The sequence below is a fragment of the Artemia franciscana genome, chromosome 3 (genome assembly GCF_032884065.1).
Source record: "Artemia franciscana chromosome 3, ASM3288406v1, whole genome shotgun sequence".
Taxonomy (NCBI): domain Eukaryota; kingdom Metazoa; phylum Arthropoda; class Branchiopoda; order Anostraca; family Artemiidae; genus Artemia; species Artemia franciscana.
In genome coordinates this window covers 48,771,914-48,798,662 of record NC_088865.1, presented here as the reverse complement: position 1 = coordinate 48,798,662, position 26,749 = coordinate 48,771,914, and the positions used below count along the sequence as shown (strand labels likewise).

General features: G+C 35.8%; 1 protein-coding gene across 1 annotated transcript in view; it reads left to right on the top strand.

Annotated features, from left to right (window-relative positions):
- LOC136025353 (tyrosine 3-monooxygenase-like) overlaps nt 1-26,749 on the top strand; it is a 224,749-nt gene that overhangs the window by 43,086 nt on the left and 154,914 nt on the right. The gene's annotated exons all lie outside the window — the stretch shown is intronic.

The following is a 26,749-nucleotide window of genomic DNA, read 5'->3' as shown; positions in this document are numbered from 1 at the left end:
TTGGCGTTTAACTAACAAAAATTTGATCGTGGTTGTGTAAGCACAAAACTAGAATATTTCTATGTACAATAGCCTTTTTTCTTTAAATTAATTAAGAAAAAACTTTCTGAAAAAGAAGTTTTCTAAAGAAAAGTAAGGCCATATTAAACTTAAAATCAGAAGAATTAAAAACCTACAATAACACTAGCTCGAAACAACCAGAAATTACTATTAAAGAATAAATGAAACCCAAAAGGAACACAACCACACACATAACAGGTACCAATATAAATGAAATAATATATATAAAAAGGAGTAAAGCTTAAGTTGAATATGCTAATCAAACTTAAAAAAAACAAAATATTTTGCTATTGAGGCATAAATGAAACCCAAAACGAACATCAATTAAATAAACAAACAGTAGTTACTCATATAAATGAGTAAATCAATCTTAAAACGAGTGAAACTTAGATTGAAACTAATTAGTGAAAATTAGTGAAACTAATCCAGCTTGAAACGAACAAAAATCTCTACAAAGAAGAGTTTGGGTTTTACCTCTTTGTTCACTATAAAAGCCTAAAACCTACTGCGTCATTCGCGCTTTGCTGAACACTATATGTGTCTTTAACAGTCTTGTAAAGTACAAATAAAATGAAACTGAATGTTTGATATATAATGCTATTAGTTGTTGAGAGATCAATCGCTTCAAGATTTTATTTCTCTGTAATTTTATTTTCATTTCCAATGCTGCAATAACTGGAAAAGGAAATATTTGTAATATAATTCGTTTTCAGCGAAGCACCAATGACATAGTAGGCTTTAGACTTTCAAACAGTTCGTGGTAACGAACTGTTGTAGGAACGACCCGGCTCAATAGTAAACAAAACTCTAAAAAACGGAATTTTGAGACCAAAAGATACATAAAAAGAATCGGATTTTCTTGCTGATTTTAAATATATCAAATTTACTCTTTGTCACCAAAAGTTACGAGCCGGATAAAATTTGCCGTATTTCGGAAAATGGGGGGAAACACCCCCCTAAAAGTCATTGAATCTTAACAAAAATTACATAATCGCATTCAGCGTATCAGGGAAACTTACTGAAAAAAGCTCCTATCTAAAAAAGTGCGGAACTTTGTATTTTTTGCCAGAAGACCGATCACGGGTGGGTGTTTAGTTTTTTTTCCTAGGGGTCATCGTATCGACCAAGTGGTCCTAGAATGTCGCGAGAGGGCTCATTCTAACGGAAATGAAAAGTTCAAGTGCCCTTTTTAGGTGACTGAAAAATTGGAGGGTGCCTAGGCCCCCTCCCACGCTCATTGTTTTTCCCAAAGTCAACGGATCAAATTTTGAGATAACCATTTTGTTCAGCATAGTCGAAAATCATGATAAGTATGTCTTTGCGGATGACTTACCCCTCCACAGTCCCCAGGGGAGGGGCTACAAGTTACAAACTTTGACCAGTGTTTACATACAGTAATGGTTATTGGGAAGTGTACAGACTTTCTCAGGAGAATTTTTTTGGTTTGGGGGCGGGGTTGAGGGGAGGGGGATCTGTGGAAGGATCATTCCTTGGAGGAAAATGTCATGGGGGAAGAGAAATTCAATGAAAGGGGCGCAGGATTTTCTAGAATTACTATAAAAAATAATGAAAAAATAAACATTAAAAAGTTTTTTCAATTGAAAGTAAGGAGTAGCATTAAAACTTAAAACGATCAGATATCATTACGCATATGAGGATTTCTTCTCCTCGTAAATAGCTCGCTCTTTATGCTAAAGTATTTTTTGTATTTCAACTATTTATTCTAGGGCCATTCTGATTCAGGGGTCATTCTTAAAGAATTGGGACAAAACTTAATATTTAGTGCAAAGAGCGAGGTATTAACGAGGGGACAAACCCCCCTCATATACATAATAAAAATGTAAGAATATACAAGTTTGTTACGTAAGTTAATTTTTAAGTTACGTATATTTTGTACTAATAAAAATGTTCGTGAAAAGTTAGAAGTTCTAGTTGCCTTTTCAAGTAACCGGAAAATTGGAGGGCAACTAAGCATCCTTCCCCACCCTTTAGTTCTCAAAATTGTTTGATCAAAACTAAGAGAAAGCCATTTAGCCAAAAAAAGAATTAATTTCATTTCAATAATGTATGTGTAGAGAGCCAAAATCAAACATGCATTAATTCAAAAACGTTAAGAAATTAAATAAAAGAAGAACTAAATAAAACAAGAGCTAAGAGCTCTTATGGAACTTGTGACGAGGCAAGAAGAGCTAAGAGCCAAGAGCTCATATTGTATGGGCTCTAACAAAATTATTAGAATCAATAGATTGATTTAAAAGGAAAATCAGAGGCTTAATGCCGGTCAGGATTTAAAATAAGAGCTCTGAGTCACGATGTCCTTCTAGATATCAAAATTCATTAAGATCCGATAACCCACTCGTAAGTTATAAATACCTAATTTTTTCTAATTTTTCCTCTCCCTTTAGCCCCCCAGATGGTCAAATCTGGGAAAACGACTTTATCAGGTCAATTTGTGCAGCTCCCTCACACACTTACCAATCGTCCTAGCATCGTTCTAGCACGTCCAGAAGCACCAAACTTGCCAAATCATTGAACCCCTCCCCCCAACTCCCACAAAGAGAGCGAATCCGGTACGGTTACGTCAATCACGTATCAAGAACATTTGCTTATTCTATCCACCAAACTTCATCCCGATTCCTCCGCTCCAAGTTTTTTCCAAGATTTCCCCCTCCGACTCCCTCCAATGTCAAAAGATCTGGTCGGGATTTGAAATATGAGTTCTGAGACTTGGATTCCTTCTAAATATCAAATTTCATTAAGATCCGATCACCTATTCGTAAGAAAAAAATATCCCAATTTTCACGTCTTCTAAGAATTCTGGTTCCCCCCTCCAACTCCCCCCAATGTCACAGGATCTGGTCGGAATTTAAAATTAGAGCTTTAAAGCACAAGACCCTTCTAAATATCAAGTTCCATCAAGATCTGGTCACCCTTTCGTAAGTTACAAATACCTCATTTTTACGAATCCCCCCCCAACTCCACCAAAGAAACAGATCCGGTCTGGTTATGTCAGTCACGTATCTTAGACAGGTTTTTATTCTTCCCATCCAGTTTCATCCTGATCTCTCCGCTTTAAGTATTTTCTAAGATTTCCGGTCCCCCCCAACTGCCCCCCCAATGACGCTGGATCCGGTTGAGATTTTGAGATCCTCGAAGGACGAGGTTTCTAAATTTGAAGTTTCATGAAGATCCGATCACTCCTTCGTAAGTTAAAGATGCGTCATTTTTTCTAATTTTTCAGAATTACCCCCCCCCCCCCAAATAGAGCGGATACCTTCCAATTACGTCAATCATGTATCTAATACTTCTGCTTATTTTTCGCACCAAGTTTCATCCTGATCCCTCCGATCTAAGCGTTTTCCATGATTTTAGATTCTCCCACCCCAAACTCCCCCAAATGTCACCAGATCCAATCGAGATTTAAAATAAGAGCTTTGAGACACGATATCCATCCAAATATCAAATTTCATTGAGATCCGATCACCCGTTCGTAAGTTAAAAATACCTCATTTTTTGTAATTTTTCAGAATCAACCCCCCCCCCCCCAACCACCCCAAAGAGAGCGGATCTGTTCCAGTTATGTCAATCATGTATCTAGGACTTGGGCTTATTTTCAACCAAGTTTCATCCCGGTCCTTCCACTCTAAGTGTTTTCCAAGATTTTAGGTTTTCCCCTCCCAAATCCCCCCCAATGTCACAAGATCCGGTTGGGGATTGACACAGCTCTGAGACACGATGTCCTTCCAAACATCAAATTTCATTAAGATCTGATTAACCGTTCGTAAGTTAAAAATACTTCCTTTTTTCTTTTTTTCCGAATTAACGGGCCCCCACTCCCCCCCCAGATGAATAAATCGGGAAAACGACTATTTCTAATTTAATATGGTCCGGTCCCTGATACGTCTGCCAAATTTTATCGTCCTAGCTTACCTGGAAGTGCCTAAAGTAGCAAAACCAGGACCGACAGACCGACAGACAGACTAACAGACCGACAGAATTTGCGATTGCTATATGTCACTTGGTTAATACCAAGTGCCATAAAAACTAGTTTTTTAACTGAAAGTAAGGAGCGACATTAAAACTTAAAACGAACAGAAATTACTCCATGTATGAAAGGGGATGTTCCCTTCTCAACACCCCGCTCTCTACGCGAAAGTTTTTTTTTACTGTTTAATATGGTAGAATTGAGAGAAAGGTTAAAACTCTAGCGTAAAGAGTGGGGCGTTGAGAAGGGAACATCCCCTATCATGCATGGAGTTATTTCTGTTCGTTTTAAGTTTTAATGTCGCTTCTTACTTTCAGTTAAAAAACTTGTTTTTTTTTTATTTAATTACAGTTAGGGAAGGGATTAGTATCCAAACTTTCGTTTGTAGTGAAGCTACATTTGTCTTGAACGGTTTTGGAAAGAACTATTAAATGAAACTAAATGTTTGACATATAATGATATTAATTACTGAAAGCTCATCAGTTCAAAATTTAATTTTACTGTGATTTTTATGTTCATTTTCAATATTGTTGCCCAATAAGCACAAAAGAAAATATTTGTAGTATAGTTCGTTTTCAGTAAAGCGCCAATGATGCAAAACGTGAAAATTGGGGCTTTTTATCTTACGAATAGGTGATTGGATCTTAATGTAATTTAATATTTAGAAGGAATCCATGTCTCAGAGCTCTCATTTCAAATCCTGACCAGATCTTTTGACATTGGGGGGAGTTGGAGGGGGTAATCTTGGAAAACGCTTGGAGTGGAGGAGTCGGGATGAAGCTTGGTGGATAGAATAAGCAAATGTCCTTGATACATGATTGACGTAACCGTACTGGATTTGCTCTCTTTGGGGGAGTTGGGGGGGGAGGTTTTCAGTGATTTGGCGAGTTTGGTGCTTCTGGACGTGCTAGAACGATGAAAATTGATAGGCGTGTCAGGGAACTGCAACAAATTGACTTGAGGAAGTCCTTTTCTCAGATTCCACCATCTGGGAGGCTAAAAGGAGAGGAAAAATTAGAAATAATGAGGTATTTATAACTTACGAGTGCGTGATCGGATCTTAATGAATTTTGACAGTTAGAAGGAAATCATGACTCAGAGCTCTTATTTTAAATCCTGACCGGCATTAAGCCTCTGATTTTCCTTTTAAATCAATCTATTGATTCTTAGAATTTCGCTAGAGCTCATATCATATGGGTTCTTGGCTCTTAGCTCTTCTTGCCTCGTCACAAGTGCCATATGAGCTCTTAGCTCTTGTTTTATTTATATTTTGTTCATTTTTTAATTGCAAAAAAGTTTCAAGTTAGGAAAGCTCTTAGGAAAGAGCTAGAAGTTTCAAATTCCGATCGAATGAGCCAACCTTAAAAGTTAATTAAATAAAAAAAACAAGTTTTTTGAAATGAAAGTAAGGAGCGACATTAAAACTTAAAACGAACAGAAATTACTCCGTATATGAAAGGGGCTTTTCCTCCTCGACACCCCGCTCCTTACGCTAAAGTTTTTTATTGTTTTAAAAAGTAGAGTTGCGAGAAAGAATCAAACTTTAGCGCAAGGAGCCGGGTGTCGAGGAGGAAAAGCCCCTTTCATATACGGAGTAATTTCTGTTCGTTTTAAGTTTTAATGTCGCTCCTTACTTTCATTTCAAAAAACTTGTTTTTTTTTATTTAATTTCTGAAAGTTTTTGAGTTAATGCATGTCTGATTTTGGCTATCCGTACATAAATTATTAAAATGAAATTTGCATATTAATTCTTTTTTTGGCTAAATGGCTTTCTCTTAGTTTTGATCAGACGATTTTGAGAAATAAGGGGTGGGGAAGGAGGACTAGTTGCCCTCCAATTTTTCGGTTACTTAAAAAGGCAACTAGATCTTGTAATTTTTAACGAACGTTTTTATTAGTAAACAAAATACGTAACTTAAGAATTAACTTACGTAACAAACTTTTATATTCTTATATTTTTGATTACATATTTGAGAGGGTTGGTCCCCTCGTTAATACCTTGCTCTTCACACTAAATCTTGTTTTGTCCCAATTCTTTAAGAATGACCCCTGAATCAGAAAGGCCGTAGAATAAATAGTTGAAATTACTTAAAATTTTTTTTAGCATAAAGAGCGAAGTATTTATCTCCTCCTAAATACCTCGCTCTTTATGCTAAAGTATTTTTAGAACCCCTCATATGCGTTATAATCTCTGTTTGTTTTAAGTTTTAATGCTTCTCCTTACTTTCAATTGAAAAAACTTTTTCATGTTTATATTTTCATTGTTTTTTTTTATAGTAATGCTAGAAAGTCCTGCACCCTTTTCATCGAATTTCTCTTCCCCCATGAAATATTCCTCCAAGGAAATATCCTCCCATATAACCCCCTCCCCTGAACCCCACACCCAAACCAAAAAAATCCCCTTGATAACGTCGGTACACTTCCCAGTAACTATTACTGTATGTAAACATTGGTCAAAGTTTGTAACTTGCAGCCCCTCCCCCACGGACTGTGGGGGGGGGAAGTCATCCCCAAAGACATAGCTATTATGGTTTTCGACTATGCGAAACAAAATGGCTATCTCAAAATTTTGATCCGTTGACTTTGGGAAACAAATGAGCGTGGGAGGGGGCCTAGGTGCCCTCAAATTTTTTTGGTCACTTAAAAAGGCACTAGAACTTTTTATTTCCGTTAGAATGAGCCCTCTTGCAACACTCTAGGACCACTTGGTCGATACGATGACCCCTGGAAAAAAAAATAAATAAACACGCACCCGTTATTTGTCTTCTGGCAAAAAAATACGAAATTCCACATTTTTGTAGATTGGACCTTGAAATTTTTTCTATAGGGTTCTCTGATACGCTGAATGCGATGGTGCAATTTTTGTTAAGGTCCTATGACTTTTAGGGGGTGTTACCCCCTATTTTCCAAAATAAGGCAAATTTTCTCAGGCTCGTAACTTTTGATGACAAAGACTTAATTTGATGAAACGTATATATTTAAAATCAGCATAAAAATCCGATTCCTTTGATATATCTTTTAGCATCAAACTTCCGTGTTTTAGAGTTTTGTTTACTATTGAGCCGGGTTACCACGAACTGTTTGATTCCCATATTCGGTTAAGTTTCACTCTAATTGTTATGGGAATATTCCAACCCGCTTGGAAGTGCGTCAAGGTGGTTTTCTTTCACCGTATCTTTTCAGTATTTGTATCTGCAGTGTGTTATACAAAATTATGCCCTTTCTTTTTTGTAATTTGGTAAATGTCTGTTGTATTGCATATGCGGATGATATACTTCTAGATCTAGCCGTTCTAGATCTAGCCTCTCGAATTCCGTATTATCTATTTCAAAACATTTTAAAACTGTTGGTCGAACACCCAGCATTGTATATTAAGCTCTGAATTTGACGTTTTTTTCTAAAGTGACCAGATTCGTCCTGCGCCCTACGCCCTTTTCATTGAATTTTTCTTCCCCCATGACATATTTCTCCAAGGAAAGATCCTCCCACATAGCCTCCTCCCCTCAACCCTACCCCCAAAACCAAAAAAATCCCCCTGAAAACGTCTATAGATAGATAGATAGATAAGTGTATTTCAAAAACCCGTGGGCCATATACACACAAAATATAAATAAATAACAGACAAGCAAGGAAATTAACAACAGTACGAACACGCACAAAAAAAAAAACAGAATTCAACGCAAAAAGTACCTAATCTAACTACAAAAGAAATTAATCATATAAAACTTTTTCTTCTTATTAAAGATTTTTCTATATATACTCCCACTCGAAATATTGTGGTTGGGTTACTATTTTGTAGAATACCTGGAAGCATCAAATTAATCCCATGCAAATAAATTTCCCGTAAATCCAAGAGCACCGGGCATTTCCGGAGAAAATGATCCAAGTCTTCATCATCATCTTTACAAAGAGGACAAAGATACCGCCTATCAGGACCAACTATCATTTTATTTTTGTCGAACGTTTTTTGCCTGTTCTGGATTGGAAGACAATTTGCCCTAAGCTGAATCCAACGACGTAGAATCATAGCCGGTAAATTAAGTTTAAAATAAACTTCCTCCCCAAAACTAGGTTTTGCCTGATTATAATGTTGTAGGGTTGTAGAATCAAGAACCAGCCCTTGCCAATGCTGAATTTCCTGACTCTCTAATATAAATCGTACCTGGCTTTCTAAATTTGCTGGTACATCGCGAGAGCAAAGACCATTATTCCATAAATAAGGCATTCCTACTTTTTCTAGTAATGATTTAATTTGGGATGGCCACGAGGTTTTTAAACCACATTTCAACATCTCTTCATATGCCACTCTTACTAGTCTATCTTCATTACTCTTAGTTAACTTCAACCAGAATCTAAGCATTAAAATATACCTACGTAGCTTTAAAGAAAACAGGCCCATATCACCTTTCAGAATCTGTGAATGAGTTGTCTGATGTAAACCAAACACTCTTTTATAATACTGGAGCTGTAGGGACTCCAGTTGCTGCACCGTTTCTCCACCCCATATCTCTGCTCCATATTCTATTACGGGTAAAATTTTTGTGTTAAATATTCTTTTATGCATTTTTAGGTTTTTGATCCCCATTATCGTCGGGTTTCTAAATATAGCTGACATGGCCACCCTACCTCTCTTAATTATTTCATCAACATGACTCCTTAGGCTTCCATTTTCCGATAAGATAAAGCCTAAATATTTTATTCTTTTACTTATAAATAGTTCCTTATTATTAAATTTAAACGTATATTTTTCATCGTCCCCAACCTTCTTTTTTTTAAAAATAACAACTTCGCTCTTTTCAGTATTCAGCCTTAACTTTTTTATATGCAAATATTCTTCTATGAGATTCAAAAGAGTCTGTAGATCTTGCGGTTTATTAGCCACCAAAGCAATATCATCTGCAAATAATAAGAGAGATAGTTTTTGAGTCCCTAGGCTAACTTTCGGAGCCCATCTATTCTCTAGAAAATTAACAACATCATTAATAAAAATATTAAACAACTTAGGTGAAAGGGTGCTGCCCTGTTTTACTCCCCGCTTAATATCAAAAAGCTTCGAAAACCTATTACCAACTTGAATGATTCCACTCACACAAGTATACATGCTCACTATCAATCTAACAAATGAATGGGGAAGGCCAATATTTAGCATGGCATCCTTCAATAACTCTCTGTCGACACTATCAAAAGCCTTATGGAGATCCAGAAATCCCACATAAAGACAAGTTTTACCCTTTCCATATTTATCTATTAATGCCTTTAAAATAAACACACTATCTGTCGTCCCATACCCTGTCCTGAAACCTCCTTGTTCCTCATGTATTAAATTATTTGTATTTAACCAATTGGAAAGCCTGGTATCTAATATTTTCTCCAAAACCTTACTTAAAGCAGGGACAAGTGCTATTAAACGATAATTTTCATGAGCCTTCGGGTTTCCTCTCTTAAAAAGTGGTATAAACAATGATGTCTTCCAAGCGCTTGGCCATTGCCCTGACCTTAACACCTTATTACAAAGAAGAACAATTATCGGTATCAAAATGGAAAGAAAATTCTTAAATAACAATATTGGTATACCATCAACACCCGCAGCAGTACCACCTTTTAACTTCTTAAATATTGACTTAATCTCTTGGCCATTCACATCACCCACTAAATCGTAATCATGTTCTCTCATGGGATAAATAACCATCTCTGGGGTATGCGCTACCTCCTGAAGATCTGCACAAACACCTTCTAAATTATTTAGGTAATCAGGCCATGAATCAGCTTCTGGAACAGCCTGGGTATTAACATTTCTCCTTCCACTATCATTCTTTATATAGCCCCAAAACTTTTTAAAATCTTTATTTCTAAAATCATCAGCGATATCCAGTTTCTTCTTATGCTCGTACTCTTTTTTATTTCTTTTTAGTAAACTTTTATATTCTCTTCTTTTATCTTTATAATTAGCCAATTTTAGACTTTGATCTTCCGCGCTATCAAATTCATTCAAACGATTTAATAAATATTTTGCTTCTTCTTTCATTAACTTGCAATCCAAGTCAAAATATCCCTCATTCTTTTTTAATTTTTTAGTTAGGCCACATGATTCTGCACAACTGCCCATTATTTCATTTAACAGCATAATTACACTATGTGCATCTTTTTCATTGTCTTCTAACGCTTTCAAATTATTTTTTACATGCGAGTCCAATAGCTCCCTTCTAAATGCCTCAATATCTTTATCTGTTAAATCATTTCTAATTCGTTTTCCTAAACCTATTTTTCTATAATCCGCATTATAGAAATTTCTTAGTCGTGAACCGTGTTTCGCAAACTGCCCAATCTTCACCTCAAGCATAATAGCTCTATGATCAGATCCAACTAAATCTAATACTCCCATATTTATTGATTCAGGTACAAGTTGCGTATTAATTAGCACATAATCTACAACACTTGGAATTGGACCCGAAAGGCAAGTGAACTCGCCCCTACCCTTATCCTTCCCAAACCTACCATTCGCAATCATCAGACCATGTTCCCCACAAAACGCCAGGAGCTTTCTTCCCCATACATTTATTTTTCTTTTTTCATCCTTGTTGCTTCGTGGTATTCTACAACAAATTGGGACAAAATCACCTAAATCTGGGATCAACACATCTGGGATCTCAGCCTCCAGGCCGGTATAAGCATTGAAATCCCCCATTAACACACAATCCAGATCTTTATAACTTTCTTGTATTAACGAAAATTCTTCCCCTAAAATTTCCCAAGTATTTTCTCGATTGTACGAACTATTCTGTGGAGGTATATACACTACACCCAAAATTAATTGCTTCCCACATTTCAGATAAATAGACAGCCAAAGCAAGTTTTCAGATCTACTACTAATTCTCTCATAGCCGTCAATAGCAGATGCTTTAACCAAAACCAAAATGCCACCATAATGTCTATTATTTCTTGCTACATTACGCACGGTCTGTTCAACGAAATACCCGGGGAGAGGTGATATAGGAGAACAATCGTTCCATGTTTCAATCAGCGAAATCACATCAAACGAAAATAAATCGTCATATAAATAGGTCAACTTATCACGTAATCCTTGTATGTTCCATGACACTAGACTCAGTATATGGCCCTCTATATCCTATGTTTCTACGCCTTCTGTTAGCACGTTAACATCACTAGCCTTTGGTTGAGATTGCTCGTTACTAGTCTTAGTCGGGGGAAAGGCAATATGATAATACTCACGAGTGCGGTTATTTATATCCGCTAACTCACTTCAGTGTTTATTGTAATAAAAATCACGTGAAAAACCACCACGATGTCTATCATTAAACTTCTTTCTTGGCGAATGGCTTCCTTTGGGTGCTACATTACGAGTACCTGGTCGAAACAAGTCATTTGGGCTGATAATAGCACTAGAAGGTCTTTTAGCTGTCGATACTGCCTGAGGAGTGGTGGTCGATGGTACTAATGTCTCAGTATCACTATCACTGGCATCACTAACTAGCCTCATCGGAATATTATTGGGATCATTTGGGAGCCTAGCACTAAAGGGTGGACCAGAATTTTGTACTGGCTTCAAATTACGCTTAATCTCGACTATTGAATTTCCATCATACCTGAATATTCGGCCTTCGATGAATAGTTTGTCACCTCGTAATTTTGCATCACGGCCATCATTTTGCGCAGTAGTTAACATTTCCTTTAAATGTTTACGGGCCTCCCTTTGTATAGCTGTGTAATCCGGAGCCACCGATAAACCAAACCTTCTTAATACGGAGCTGTTTCTTAAAATATAGTCTCTGATTTCAACCGAGTTTAGCTTTACTACTATCGGCCCAGATTTCAATCTAAAAATGTCACGTATATCACTTCGATTTATCCCGAGAGACGGCATAGTACGATTTAATAACCCCGTTATTTCTTGCTTCAGAGTATAATCGCCGAGTTGTTGAGGGGTGTAATTATAGAAGATTAAATTCGTTCTTTTCTGCTCTGCTTCGAGCTTGTTGGCTCGTTCATAAGAGACTGCTAGGTTAGATTTCACATTTTCCAGCTCTTTTTTAATTTCATCATTTGTCTTAGCATTGTTAGATAACTGCGTAATAATGTTACTTAACTGTACTTGTATGGCATCAATGCTATCCGAAAGTTCAGGAATCGTATTAACTTTCTGCGAAAGCACCGGTAATAAATCCAGTTTAAAATTAATTTCTTGCAAGAACTGGGCACTTTGCATTTTCTCGGCCTCTCGTGTTTGGACTGCCATTTACACCCTTATAAACTTATCAAAGTGCAAAATGTAAAACCTTTATCACTCCTTGATTTGATCCAGTATCGTTAATTAGCAATAAGACTTTTTTTCACCATTCGAAAAAAATCACAATATTGGCTCAAAGCCACGCGGGAGAGAAACGTTATTTCAATCTTGGTTTAAACTAGTTAGTTACACAATTTGTCTAAATGTAAGCATGGATGTTATCCGAAAGAAATGAAATCTGGTTTTGTTGTTAACTCCTTGAACTCTGAATGAAAACTTCCCAATAACCATTATTATATGTAAACACTGGTCGAAGTTTGTAACTTGCAGCCCCTCCCCCTGGGACTGTGGGGGAGTAAGTCATCCCCAAAGACATAGTTATTATGGTTTTTGACTATGTTGAACAAAATGGCTATCTCAAAATTTTGATCCGTTGACTTTGGGAAAAAAATTAGCGTGGGAGGGGGCCTAGATTCCCTCCAATTTTTTTGGTCACTTAAAAAGGGCACTAGAACTTTTCATTTCCGTTAGAATGAGCCCTCTAGCGACATTCTAGGACCACTTGATCGATACGATGACCCCTGGGGAAAAGAAAAAAAAACAAAAAAAAACAACAAATAAACACGCACCCGTGATTTGTCTTCTGGCAAAAAAAATACAAAAATTCCACATTTTTGTAGATAGGAGCTTGAAACTTCTACAGTAGGGTTCTCTGATACGCTGAATCGGATGGTGTCATTTTAGTTAAGATCCTACGACTTTTAGGGGGTGTTTCCCCCTATTTTCCTAAATAAGGCAAATTTTCTCAGGCTCGTAACTTTTGATGGGTAAGACTAAACTTGATGAAACTTATATATTTAAAATCAACATTAAAATCCAATTCTTTTGATGTAGCTATTGATATCAAAATTCAATTTTTTAGAGTTTTGGTTACTATTGAGCCGGGTCGCTCCTTACTACAGTTGGTTACCACGAACTGTTTGATACGATTAGCCTTTCCACAGAACCTTATATTCCAATAGGGCAACTTATGTAAGTTACAATCCTTGTCCCGGGGGCAAGGATTACTTACTGATCAATTTTGATCAATTACTTGATCAATTTTGATCAAATTACTTTTTGATCAATTTTGAATCTTAAAAATTTACAACTTACATAAGTTACAATTCTTGTCTCTGGGGGCTTTGAAGGATTTTAGAACCCTTAATTTACAATAATTTGTATTTTGAATCATTTTGAACAAAATAGCTATTTCAAAGTTATAATCGGATGTATTTCGGAAAAGGGCAGGGGGGAGGGGGTGGATACCCTCCGATCACTTTTGATGACTCTTGAAAAAGTAACTAGAGCTTTCAATTTCCAATCAAACGAGCAATCTCTGAATTTTATGCGACCATTTTTTACATAAAACCTTACATGCCCTCAGGGCATAGTTTACGGTACTTATCCCCAGACTCTGGTGGGATGTGTAGACCCTGGAGGTTTGTTATTTGATCTTTAAAACATTTTAAACAAATTAGCTATCTCAAAATTTTAACTGGATGCATTTGGAGAAAAAGGGCCTTGGGGGTTATTTGCCCTCCGATCACTTTCGACTCTTAAGACGGGCCCTAGAAATTCTTATTTACAATCAAATAGGACCACCTGAAGTTTATACGACCATCGCTTCCATAAAAATCTTATATGCCTCCAGAGCACATTTTACGACACTTGCCCCAGATTCTGGGGAGGGGGCTGTTTTATCCCCGGAGTTTTGCTATATTATCTTTGGTTTATTTTGCACAAAATGGCTACATAAAAAACTCTGTTCGACGCATTTGGGGAAAAGAAGGTTGGAAGGGAGGAGGCTCTAGTCGCCATCGGATCGCTTTTTGACTCTTAAAAAGTGAATTAGAATTTTCAATTTCTAATCATTTGAGTCCCCTACAAAGTTTATGCGACCACCTATTCCATAAAAACCTTATGATCCCCCGTGGCATAAGTTACAACCCTTCCCCTGGCTCTGGAAGGGGGTAGACAACGAAATTTTGTTATATTATTGTTGGACTATTTCAAACTAACTGGCTATCTCAAAATTTTCATTTGATGCATTTGAGAAAAAAGGGCTAGGGGGGCTAGTTGCCCTCGGATCTCTTTTGATTCTTAAAAAGTGAACTCGAACATTCAATTTTCAATCAAAAGAGCCCTCTCCAAAGTTTATATGAGCATCCTTTCCACAAGAACCATATATGCCCCCAGAGCATAACTTACAACGCCTGCCCCCAGGCCGTGGGGAAGCGCGTTGACTATCAGATAAAATTTTTCTGTAGCCATTTTGCTAAAAATAGTTCAAATGTCTGATAAGACATTTAACACCAACTCCGGTGTCAATACAACCCCCCAAGGGCCCGAGGGCAGGCGTTCTAAGTTATGCCCAGAAGGCATATATGGTTCTTATGAAAGGGATGGCCGTATAAACTTCATAGAGGCCTCATTTGATTGTTAATTGAAAGTTCTAGTTCACTTTTAAAGATTCAACAGCGATTGGAAGGCAACTAGTGCTCCCCCCACGCTCTTTTCCCCCAAACCCTTCCTATACAAATTTTAAGATAGCCATTTTTTTAAATAGTTCAAAAATTAGATAACAAAATCTGCGATTTCGACACAACCCCCCAGGGTCCAGGGGGCAGGCATTGCAAGTTATGTCCAGGGGCGCGTATGGTTCTTATGAAAGGGACGCTTGTATGAACTTTCGAGAGGGCTCATTTGATTGGAAATTAAAAGTTCTAGGTCACTTTTTAAGATTAAAAAGAGATTCGGGGGCAACTACCATTCCCCAAACCCTTTTTTTCCCCAAACCCATCCGATAAAATTTTGAGATAGCCATTTTGCTAAAAATAGCTCAAAGGTTGGATAAGAAAAAATCCTGTGTTGATACAACCTCCCTGGGCCTGGGGACAGGCGTTGTAAGTTATACCCTGGGTGCATATAGTTCTTATGCAAGGGATGCTCGTGTAAACTTTGGAGAGGGCTTATCTGATTGGAAATTGAGAGTTCTTGTTCACATTTTAAGAATAAAAAGATATCGGAGGGTAACCAAGAAAAATGTAAATTTACCTGCCCATTTGAACCCCTTAAAAGGGCAGAGTTTTATTTGTGGATTACCCGGATAAAATATATATTGAACAGTTTTCTTAAATTTATCACTAAAATAAAACTAAATCAAGATCCTGCTTAAACTAGTGAATATCCACGATAAAAATTTCTCGATATAAGTTACCTTTTAGTAATTAATAAAGTTTTGCTAATTTTGGAAAGACAACTATTTCCATCAGCATTTTCTTTCTTATAAAGCTATTTCCTTTAAATGTAACCTATAATAACTTCGATAGCTTTCCAAAACTTTTGAAAACACCCATTGGTGAAAATCGATTCAATATATTGATTTATATAATGAGTAGTAAATTCCAAACATCATTTACCATAAATAAGACTTCAACTACATCCCCATTAACCCCCTGAATTCCAAAGTTTCAGTTATGCTTTAATATGGATGATTTAAAATCAAATGTATGTAGTTCCCAGGAAAAAAAAACCTGAAAATGCATATATTTATGACGAATGATTTATTACGTTACTATTGTCGCATTTACTTTTTTCACTACTATTCTTTTTCTTTTCCAATCCTTTCCTTTTTATTTTCCAATCCTTCATACAATTCTTTCAAATGTGAAGAAAAAAAGCTTTCAATTTAAGTAAATTATTTACTTTTATTGAAGTCCATATGATGCTCAAACCATTTGGGATTTGGAGGGGGAAAGCAATACCTTTTTTTGTAAGCGGCAGTTTCTTTTTCTTTCAAATTTGAATTCTTTGTTCATTGTATATTTATTTCTCTATTTTATTTCTCTATTCATAGCAAATTCTTTTTGTTTTAGTTTATTATCTTATGTAATAAAATTGATGCTCGCTTTGGGTCTTGAGTTTCACCTTCACTTTTTGTGGAAAAAAAAATGCTTTTTTGGAATTTAACATGAAGAAGACAAGTTATGCTGAACTGAGTGTTTGCGTCTAACAGAACTTTTGTATAAATACGGACAAACAAAAAAATCCCCGCAGTTTCTGAAAAGTTTCTTTGGAAATTTCTGTTTTCCATTTTTATTTGCTTTCATTCTGAAACTTCAGCTAAAACGACAATCTGTAGAGAAAACTATGATTTTACTCAATCGTTTTTTCAGAAGAAAAGAAAACAAATGATATATTGAGAGGCAGAAGATATCGCCAGGAGTATCAACATTTCTAAAACCTTGACAACACCAATAAATTACGTTCTATTATAACGGAATTAGATGAATGGAAAAAGTTATAGCATCTATCACGAATGAAATATTTGTTTCTATCATATTGTTGATAGAAATTTCTAATCTCCAAGTTATGGAGTCTATGATATGCTAAGAGGATGGCTCGTCTAGTCACTTATTATCATAGGCAGTGCAATCGTGCTCCCTAGGTAGAATCGTTTGTGAGTGATATTAATTTTTATTTTCAGGTCGTCTTGAGAAGGTATAAAATTAAATAAAAATAATATTTGTGTCAGGATTAAAAATTGTAGAAAAAGTTTCTCCAACATAGAAATTTCAAGTCAAGTAATGAATTCTTATTTAAAAGAAACTAAAGATATAAAATATTTTTTTTTCAAGGAAAAACACTATGTCAACAAAAAAAAAGACCAGCAATTAATTTATAAAACTTTTTCCACAGAACATGTTTTCCAACCAAAGTTTGTTTTCCAAACAAACGAGCCCAATAGCGCTGCCTATGTAGTGAGTTAAGATTCACAATGTATTATTTTTATATTTTTTATTTTTTTTTTAGACCAGGGCACCTCGTATAGACGGAATTGTCATAGAAACTTTGAAAACGACCCATTCGACTGAAAATTGAGTTCGAATGACTCATTCGATAGTTGAAAGTGATTGGAGGGCAACCAGCCCCCTCCTACGTCCATCATCGTTCCAAACACATCCAATCTAAATTTTGAGATAGCCATTTTATTCAGCTTAGTTGAAAAGTCTGGTAATTATATACTTGAGGACTACACCCCTCCCCAAAGAGGTCTCAAAGCAAGGGTTGTAAGTTGTGCCCTGGGGGCACATATATTTTTATAGAAAAGATAGTCGCATAAACTTCGGAGAGGGCTCATCAGAATGGAAATCAGAAGTTCTAGTGCCATTCTGAAGAGTCAAAGTGATCGGAGGGAAGCAACCCCCTCCTACGTCATATTTTCCCGACGGCATCCGAAATAAATTTTAAGAAGGCCACGAAACTTCAAAAAAGGCTCATTCGATTGGAAATTGAAAGGGCTAGTGCCATTTTAATTGTCAAAAGTGATTGGAGGGCAACTAATCCCTCCGCACGGCCATCAGTTCTCCAAGCACACCCAATCAAAATTTTCAGATAGCCATTTTATTCAGTGTGATTGAAGTTCAGTGTGTGTTTTTGAGGATGACACCCCCCCCCCCAAAAAAAAGACCTCAGCGCAAGGGAATTAAGTTTTACCCCAAAGGTATATCAGATTCTTATGAAAAAGGTCGTCGTATAAACTTTGAAGGGAGCTCATTGGATTGAAAGTCAGAAAAAGAGTATAAGTGATCGCAGGGTAGTCACCCCCTCCCCACGTCACATTTTCCCCAAATGCATCCGATAAAAATTAAGAGATTATCTTTTGTTCAAAAATAGTCAAAATATCATATAACAAGCCCATTTGGGGTAGACAGTATCCCCCAGAGTCTAGGGGTTGTCATTTATCTACAGGGACATATAAGGTTTTTATGGAAGGGGAGATCATTTGATCACCACAGAAGAGAGAATAATGGGGACTTCTTTCCCGAGACAGTGAACCAACAAAACCTATTTGAATATTTCTGCCCCATATCTAAGGGCCGTCTTCAGCAAAGAAAATAATAAAGAATGAAACACTTACAATAAAAGCTCTCGGCTAAAAATCCATTGTTTTTTTAAATAGCTTTGGCATCATTACTTCTTAACGAAAACTTCAGCCAAGACTGTGTGATAAAAGCTAACATTTTACAAGCTAAAAAGGTTCATTCATTGAACCAATTGGAATAATTTCTTATTGCGATATTTGCCTTCTCTGCAGCTAATCTTGTAGTTCTTTTGGGATTGGGCTTGTTTTTATTCGTTCCTATTTTTGTTTTATTTTGAATTCTATTATTTTCTATAATTAATTTTGTGTACATAGGGTTGAGTGTGTATTCACCCAAGTCTCTATTTAGGGATGTATTATTATTTAAGTTTCGCTTGATTTCGATTGCCTCGCGGACAGTTTGTTTGATTCCTAGGTGATTGCTAATTGAATTATTTCGTCAAATAGAACATAATGGTTTGGATTAAAAATATGATTACTTAAAGCTGAATAGAAAGATATGGAGTTATTTCTAGATTTTAATGCTTTTTTAATACTTTCTTTGTGTTGCTGTAATCTTGTTCCTAAATTTCGGTGGGTTCGACCAATGTAATAATTTCCACAACTACATGGTATTTAATACACCCCTCTTAAACGAGTAACTGGGGTTTTATCTTTACCAGAATTGAGAAGATTTATTGTGAATACAACACGTAAACTGTTTTTTAAACAAACTTTTTTCAGTTTTGATGTAATTTTCGGAATATAAGGTAGGTAAATCGTGATTGTGGGTTTATTCGAATCATTTTCTGGTGTGGGATTTAAGGCTTTAGAAGAATGCATCTTTAATCTTTGAGCAATAAGAGTATTTATGAGAAAAATTGGGTACCCGTTGCCAAAAAGTATGTCTGTAATAAAATGTAATTCTTTTTTAATATACAGCTCTGAATAGATATTAAGTACTCTATCCACAAGAGATATTACCACACCTCTTTTAACCTGTGGAGGATGGTTAGATTTGAAGTGAAGGTATCTATTATTATGCGTAGGTTACATCTAAAAAAGGTATTTTTCCATCTGTTTCGGTCTCTAGAGTGAATTGCAGGTTTCTATCGTAAGTATTTAAATGTTCTAAAAAAACATTTAAATTCACTTTCGCCATAATTCCAAACTGAAATTACGTCGTCCATGAAATGTCCCCAAAACACATGATTAAGAAAATACGAATCCAGGGCCCAATTTTCAAGATTCTCGCCAAAAATATAAAACAGTTCGTGGTAACGAACTGTACGAAACTTCGATGCTAAAAGATATATCAAAAGAATTGGATTTTTATGCTGATTTTAAATATATAAGTTTCATCGAATTTAGTATTTGTCATCAAAAGTTACGAGCCTGAGAAAATTTGCCTTATTTTGGAAAATAGGGGAAAACCCCCCTAAAAGTCATAGGATCTTAACGAATATCACACCATCGCATTCAGCGTATCAGAGAGCCCTACAGAAGAAATTTCAAGGTCCAATCTACAAAAGTGTGGAATTTCGTATTTTTGCCAGAATCACGGGTGCGTGTTTATTTGTTTGTTTGTTTTTTTGTTTTTTCCTCCAGGGGTCATCGTATCGACCGAGTGGTCCTAGAGTGTTGCAAGAGGGCTCATTCTAACGGAAATGAAAAGTTCTAGTGCCCTTTTTAAGTGACCAAAAAAATTGGAGGGTACCTAGGCCCCCTCCCACGCTCATTTTTTCCCAAAGTCAACGGATAAAAATTTTGAGATAGGCCTTTTGTTCCGCAGTGTCGAAAACCATAATAACTATGTCTTTGGGGATGACTTACTCCCCCACAGTCCTTGGGGGAGGATCTTTCCTTGGAGGAATATTTCATGGGGGAAGAGAAATTCAATGAAAAGGGCGCAGGATTTTCAAGCATTACTATTAAAAAAAATGAAAACATAAACATGAAAACGTTTTTTCAATTGAATTTAAGGAGCAGCGTTAAAACTTAAAACGAACAGACATTATTACGCATATGAGGGGTTCTAAAAATGCTTTAGCATAAAGAGCGAGGTATTTAGGAGAAGATAAATACTTCGCTCTTTATGCTAAGTATTTTTAGTAATTTCAACTATTTATTCTACGGCCTTTCTGATTTAGGGGTCATTCTTAAAGAATTGGGACAAAACTTAAGATTTAGTGTGAAGAGCGAGGTATTAACTATATAATTAAAAATACAAGAATATAAAAGTTTGTTACGTAAGTTAATTCTTAAGTTAAGTATATTTTTTACTAATAAAAACGTTCGTTAAAAATTAAAAATTCTAGTTGCTTTTTTAAGTAACTGAAAGATTGGAGGGCAACTAGGCCTCCTTCCCCACCCCTTATTTCTCAAAATCGTCTGATCATAACTAAGAGAAAGCCATTTAGCCAAAAAAAGAATTAATTTGCAAATTTAATTTTAATAATTTATGTACGGAGAGCCAAAATCAAACCTGCATTAATTCAAAAACGTTCAGAAATTAAATAAAAAAAAACAGATTTTTTTAACTGAAAGTAAGGAGCGACATTAAAAATTAAAACGAACAGAAATTACTCCGTATATGAAATGGGTTGTCCCCTCCGCAATCCCTCGCTCTTTACGGAGTAATTTCTGTTCGTTTTAAGTTTTAATGTCGCTCCTTACTTTCAGTTAAAAAAACTATTTTTATTTTTATTTTTGCGAGTAGGCCTGATAGAGGTGCTCCGATAGGAAGGCCCCTTACCTGTTTGTAATATGAATCTCGAAACTGGAAGTGAATGGAACATTTGTTACATAATTTAACCAAATGCACGAGGACATCAATGTCTAGACCTATTACTGACTCTTCAATTAGATGATAATTGTTTTCCAGTTTATTTTGTAATAATTGCTCAGATTTTGAAACATACATGTATACATGGAAACTATGTCAAAGCTGCTTAATATGGAATTTTCGGAAATGTCTATCTGTTTCAGTTTTTCTACAAGATCAACTGAATTTTTTATATAAGATTTTTGGGAGTGAAGCAATGGTTTAAATGCAGCGCATAACCATTTTCCAATGTTTGATGCAGGCGATTTTGTACTAGCTACAATGGGTCTTAGAGGAATGCCCTGTTTGTGCAATTTTGGTAATCCATAAAACTTTGAGCAAAAAACACCACGAGGGAGAAATTTGTTGTGGCAAGGAATACTAACTGTACAGCCTATTTCCCTCAGAAGAGCTGTAATTCAAAGATTTCACAGGCCGGAAAGAGAATTTTACAGCTCATAAAACTCGAAACCAAACCGAATATTAGTCCATAAGAAGACTTTTTTTTTCACGTGGAAGAAAATCCGGTTAACACATCAAAATTCCATTTGTGTCGAAACTTAACTTCAAAACGGAGTAAGTATTTTTTGTTTAAACTTTCTACTTTATTTCTTTTTGTTTCACTGTCAAACGTTTGCTCTGTCAATAATTATTGAAGGTTTCCACAGGGACAATTTTTATGTCATCATTCACAAGCTTCTAAAAGCTTAGGGTCTGTTATGCGACTTATCAAATTTTCAAACAGGTTTAGTAAACTGTGGAGTGATTTTGCGATTTTCTTTCAGAGTTTTTAATTCTTCAATAACTTTTTGAGCAATTTGATCTGTCTGGTCATGGGTTGATTTAATATCAGTGTTTGTATCATTTAAATGTGATTGAATTTTACTATCTTAATCTGTTTTATTCATAATTACTAAGGAGTTGCTTTTATCGGCTTTAGTGATTAGTATTGAGGAATCATTACGGAGTTTGTTCAAAACTTTTGCGTTATATGATTTTTCCATTGCGTTATTGGGAGAATTAGGAAGCTTTAATGAAGTGTTGTAAAGAGTGTTAATCAAACAAGATCTAACTCTGTCCGGATTTGAAACAAGAGCACTAAACTTGTGGAGACAGGATTCTATAGATGCTACCAAATCTGCAAATGGAACCTGTTTTGATAAAAACGAAAATTTTGGCCCCTGTTCTAGGACTTTTTCTTCAACATAGCTAAGCTTTTTAGATAAAATATTTACAATCGCAGGTCCAGGACTTATCATAGGATTGTAAACTGGGTTGACCATTTTAGACTCATATTTCAACTTTGTAAACTTATTAGTGAGTCTCTCTTTTGACACACGGAAATCATGGTAGAATCCCAAAAGAACTACAAGATTAGCTGCAGAGAAGGCAAATATCGCAATAAGAAATTATTCCAATTTTTAATAAATACAGTTAGTTCAATGAACGAACCTTTTTAGCTTGTAAAATGTTAGCTTTTATCACACAGTCTTGGCTGAAGTTTTCGTTAAGAAGTAATGATGCCAAGGCTATTTAAAAAAAAAATGGATTTTTAGCCAAGAAAACACATTCAATTGGAAATGAAAGATAGCCATTTTATTATTTTTGGTCCAAAAATCACATAACAATATATAGAGTGGACACAGCCCCCCCCCCGAGCCTAGAGACAAGGGTTGTAAGTTATTCCCCTGGACATACAAGGTTCTTATGGAAACAGTCGTCGCATAAACTTGGGATCGGATGGAGGGTGTTTGAATGGAAGTAAAAAGTTTTAGTGCCGTTTTTAAAAGTCAAAAGTGAATTGAGGGCAACCAGCCCCCCAGCCTATCATACCCCAAAACACATCTGATCAAAGTTTTAAGGGAGGTAATACGTTCAGAGTTGAACGTATACTTGAAACGAACAGAAGCTATAACGTATATGAGGGGGTTCACCGCCTAGTCAATACCTCGCTCTTTATGATAAAATTCGAATTTTGTTCCAATTCTGTAAGAATGGCCCTGAATCCCAGAAGTCGTTTAAGTAGATTAAACAGCTCTTTTGAAAGTATTCAAAACATTTTAGCCCGAAAAGAGAGGCATTGAGTAGGAGGCGAACCGCCTCATACTCGTAATAATTTCTGTTCGTTTTAAGTTTTAGTGTTGCTCCTTACTTTCAGTTGAAAAGCTTGTTTTCTATTTAGTTTCTGATCGTTTTTTAAACGATGCTGGGAAATCCAGCGGCCTCTTCATAGAAATATCCCTCCCTCAATAAAAACCTCTTTCATGGCAAGTTTCTCCCACGTAGGCCCCCTGTGCCCGACCCCCACTAGAAAAAAACCCTGAAAACACCAGTATAATTCCCATTAACCAATACTGCATGTAAACAAAGGGCAAAGTTCATAATTTGCAGCCATTCTCCTGGAAACTGTGGGGGATTAAGTTGTTCTCAAAAATATAGCTATTAGACTTTCCGACTATGCTGAACAAAATAACTATCTCAAAATTCCAGTCGAGTGACTTGGGGAAAAAGAAGAGCGTGGGAGAGGGCCCTTTTGCCCTCCAATTTCTTTGGTCACTTAAAAAGGGCCCTAGGACTTTTAATTTCGGTTCGAATGAGCCTTCTCGTGATATTCTATAACCACTTTGTCGATACGATCACCTAGAAAAAAATAAGGATCCAGGATCTTTCTTCTGGCAAAAAATACAAACTTCCACATTTTTTCAGATAGGATGTTGAAATTTCTACAGTAAAGTTCTCTGCTACACTGAATATTATGTTTTTTTTTCATTAAGACTCTATGAATCTCAGAGGGTCTTTCCCCCTTTTTTGAAAATCAGACAAATATTCTCAGGATCGTAAATTTCGATGTGCAGGACAGCACTTAATGAAACCTATATATTTGAAATCAGCATAGAAATACGATTCTTTTGATGTATCTATTGTTATAAAAATTCAGTTTTTTAGAGTTTCGGTTACTATTGAGCCGGATCATTTTTGCTTATAGTTTGTTACCACGAACTGGTTTATACTACGTGTAAGAAATATGGGCAAGTTCCAAGGCTTATAGCCCATTCTGGTATATAAGGGTTTTTACCCCCTCCTAAACACCCCAATCTTCACGCTGAATTGCTAGTTAGTACTTAAAAACCCTTTAATGTTCTAATTAAATGACCCTTGTTTTCCCGAAGTTGTTATTAATGAATCGGGACAAAATCCAAACATTAGTGCCAAGAGGGTGATGTTGAGGAGGGGATAGTTCTCTCCATTTACGTAATAGCTCATGTTTTCTCTAAGTTTTTATTTTTCTCTTTACTTTCATTTTTAAGAAATTAAAAAAAAATTTATTTTAATATCTGATGTTTTTTTGATACCGGGAAATTCAGCTCCACCTTCACAAAAAATATCCCCTCCCAAAGGCCATTTTTTCCTCCTGGACCTCCTGGATCATGGGTCGTTTCATACCCGAAATCGCAATTTTCTTAGATTTTTTTTATTCCCTTTTATTTCAATTTCCTGTAAAATCATACCCTCATCTAATTTTTAGATTTCTTTTCAAAATCTGCTGCTGTAGATTCAAATTGCTTTGGTGTAAAAATACCAAACGCTTCACCTCTAAAATTAATAGTAATAACGAGCTTATTTCTATTTTTAGTTTTTGCAAATTTCATTGCTTTAATTGTGTATCCCGTAATAGTTCGATTATATTTATTTTCCATTTTCATTCCGCTTAAGAGTTTCTCTATTTATAAGTTGATGATTTTATTAAACAAAATTTTTATTTGGAAATAATTTATCTAACAAAATGATTTCTGTGCAACTTTTGGGAAGTCTCCAACAGTGCAAACGATCAGATCACTTGACTCGGAAGAGAGGTCTCAGGTTCAACTTTGGAATCCTGCAACGATTATTCCAATTCTGTATGTCAAATGAAACACAAAAAGATTGCATAAAATCTCCTTACAGGCAAGCATTGCCGAGTTGGTAAAGCGATTGACTGATCATCGGCCTCGATCCAACAGCAAAACTCTCACTGTTACCTCTTATAGCAGTTAATGATGTCAATACGATCTGGCCCAGATCTAGGATTAAGAAGCAGCTAGATTTTTTCTAAGGAAAAAACCCTGCGGAGTTTCCTCAGAGTCCAGCTGCTGTGATATCACCAACACAAAAAATTAAAATGAAAATGGATAATAGCCAGGGAGACGGTATTTTGCAACACTTTCAGAAATTTCTTAAATTATTTAACCCTGCTGTAGAAGTTCCAGGCTCCTATCTTTGAAAATAGGGAAATTTGAATTTTCTGCCAGAAGAAAGATCACGGATGCGTATTTATTTGTTTATATGTTTTTTTGTTTTTTTTGTTTGTTTTTTCCATGGGTGATCAAATCAATCCAGTGGTCCGATAATGTCGTGAGAGGGCTCATTCTAGCGGAAATTGAAAAATTCTAGTGCCCATTTTAAGTGACCAAAAATTGAAGGGCAACTAGGCCCCATCCCTCGCTCATGTTTTCTCCAAAGTAAATGGATCAAAATTTCAAGATAGCCATTTTGTTCAGCATAGTCAAAAAATCTAATAATTATGTATTTGAGGACGAATTAATCCCCCACAGTCCCCGAGGGAAGGGCTGCAAGTTTTGAGCTTTGTCCATCGTTTGTAAAATCTTAAGCCAAAAATTGATATCAAGAGGTTTTTCTGCAAATAAATTAACTTGACAATTTAAAAAATTTAGTTTTCATTATAACGAACTTTTAAATAAATATCAAAAGAATTATCTAGAAATACTTAAAGAAATTTTTAACTAATTTCGGAGGTTCGAGAAATGTTGTCACAGCGCCATTTATTTTGAATTGTGTTTCTAATTGAGCGGATTTTTTTTTAAAATTAGCCACATGGTAAAGATGAATTCTATAATTGTTTAGTTCATTCAGGTTTTTTGCAATGTGTTAATATTTGTGATTTGGTAAAATTTATAATATTTAGTTTACCTATTGTTGCTAAAGGGAGGGATATATCAACAAGATAAGCTTGTTTTGGTTTTACTTGGTTGTTTTACATTTGCTGTTTTTTTTTCATAGGCATGTATTTTGGGGGTGATACCTGACGCGGGGATGCCATGGATATTCTGTGGTAGCCACAACACTGTGCTGGGTAGAGAATTTAAAGTGGCGAAACCCTATATAGGCCAGTGTATTCTCCTGATGAGCCCTTATGTTGGGTGTTGCCTCTGAATTATTTGTCTATATTATTTTTTCTATTGTTCGGTAAATGACGACTTATACTTATTGACGACATGACTGCCTGTCCATGGATTATTCTTTATGGTTGATTGTGTGTGGCTATGCTGTTTGACCTATGTGATTGTATGGACGAGTAGGGTTAAGGCCTCATTCAAGTGCTGGTCTATATTAATCACTAATTTAGGAAAACAGTCTTCCTTTTCTCCTTCTGTCTCTTTTCTCTTTTTTTTTTTTTTTTTTTTTTTTTTTTTTTTTTTTTTTTTTTTTTTTTTTTTTTTTTTTTTTTGTGCTGTAGCATTGGTGATTTCTCTTTTCATGATATAGTACTGGTTATTGGGATGTATATAGACGTTTTCAGGGGGGATTTTTTCCTATGGGGAATTTTCCTATTGGGAGGGAATTCCGTGAGAGAATCTTTCCAAGAAGGAATTTGTCATGGGGGAAGAGAATATCCATTAAGGGGGAGTTGGATCCTTCTGCATTATTTAAAAAAACAATGAAAAATTAAAT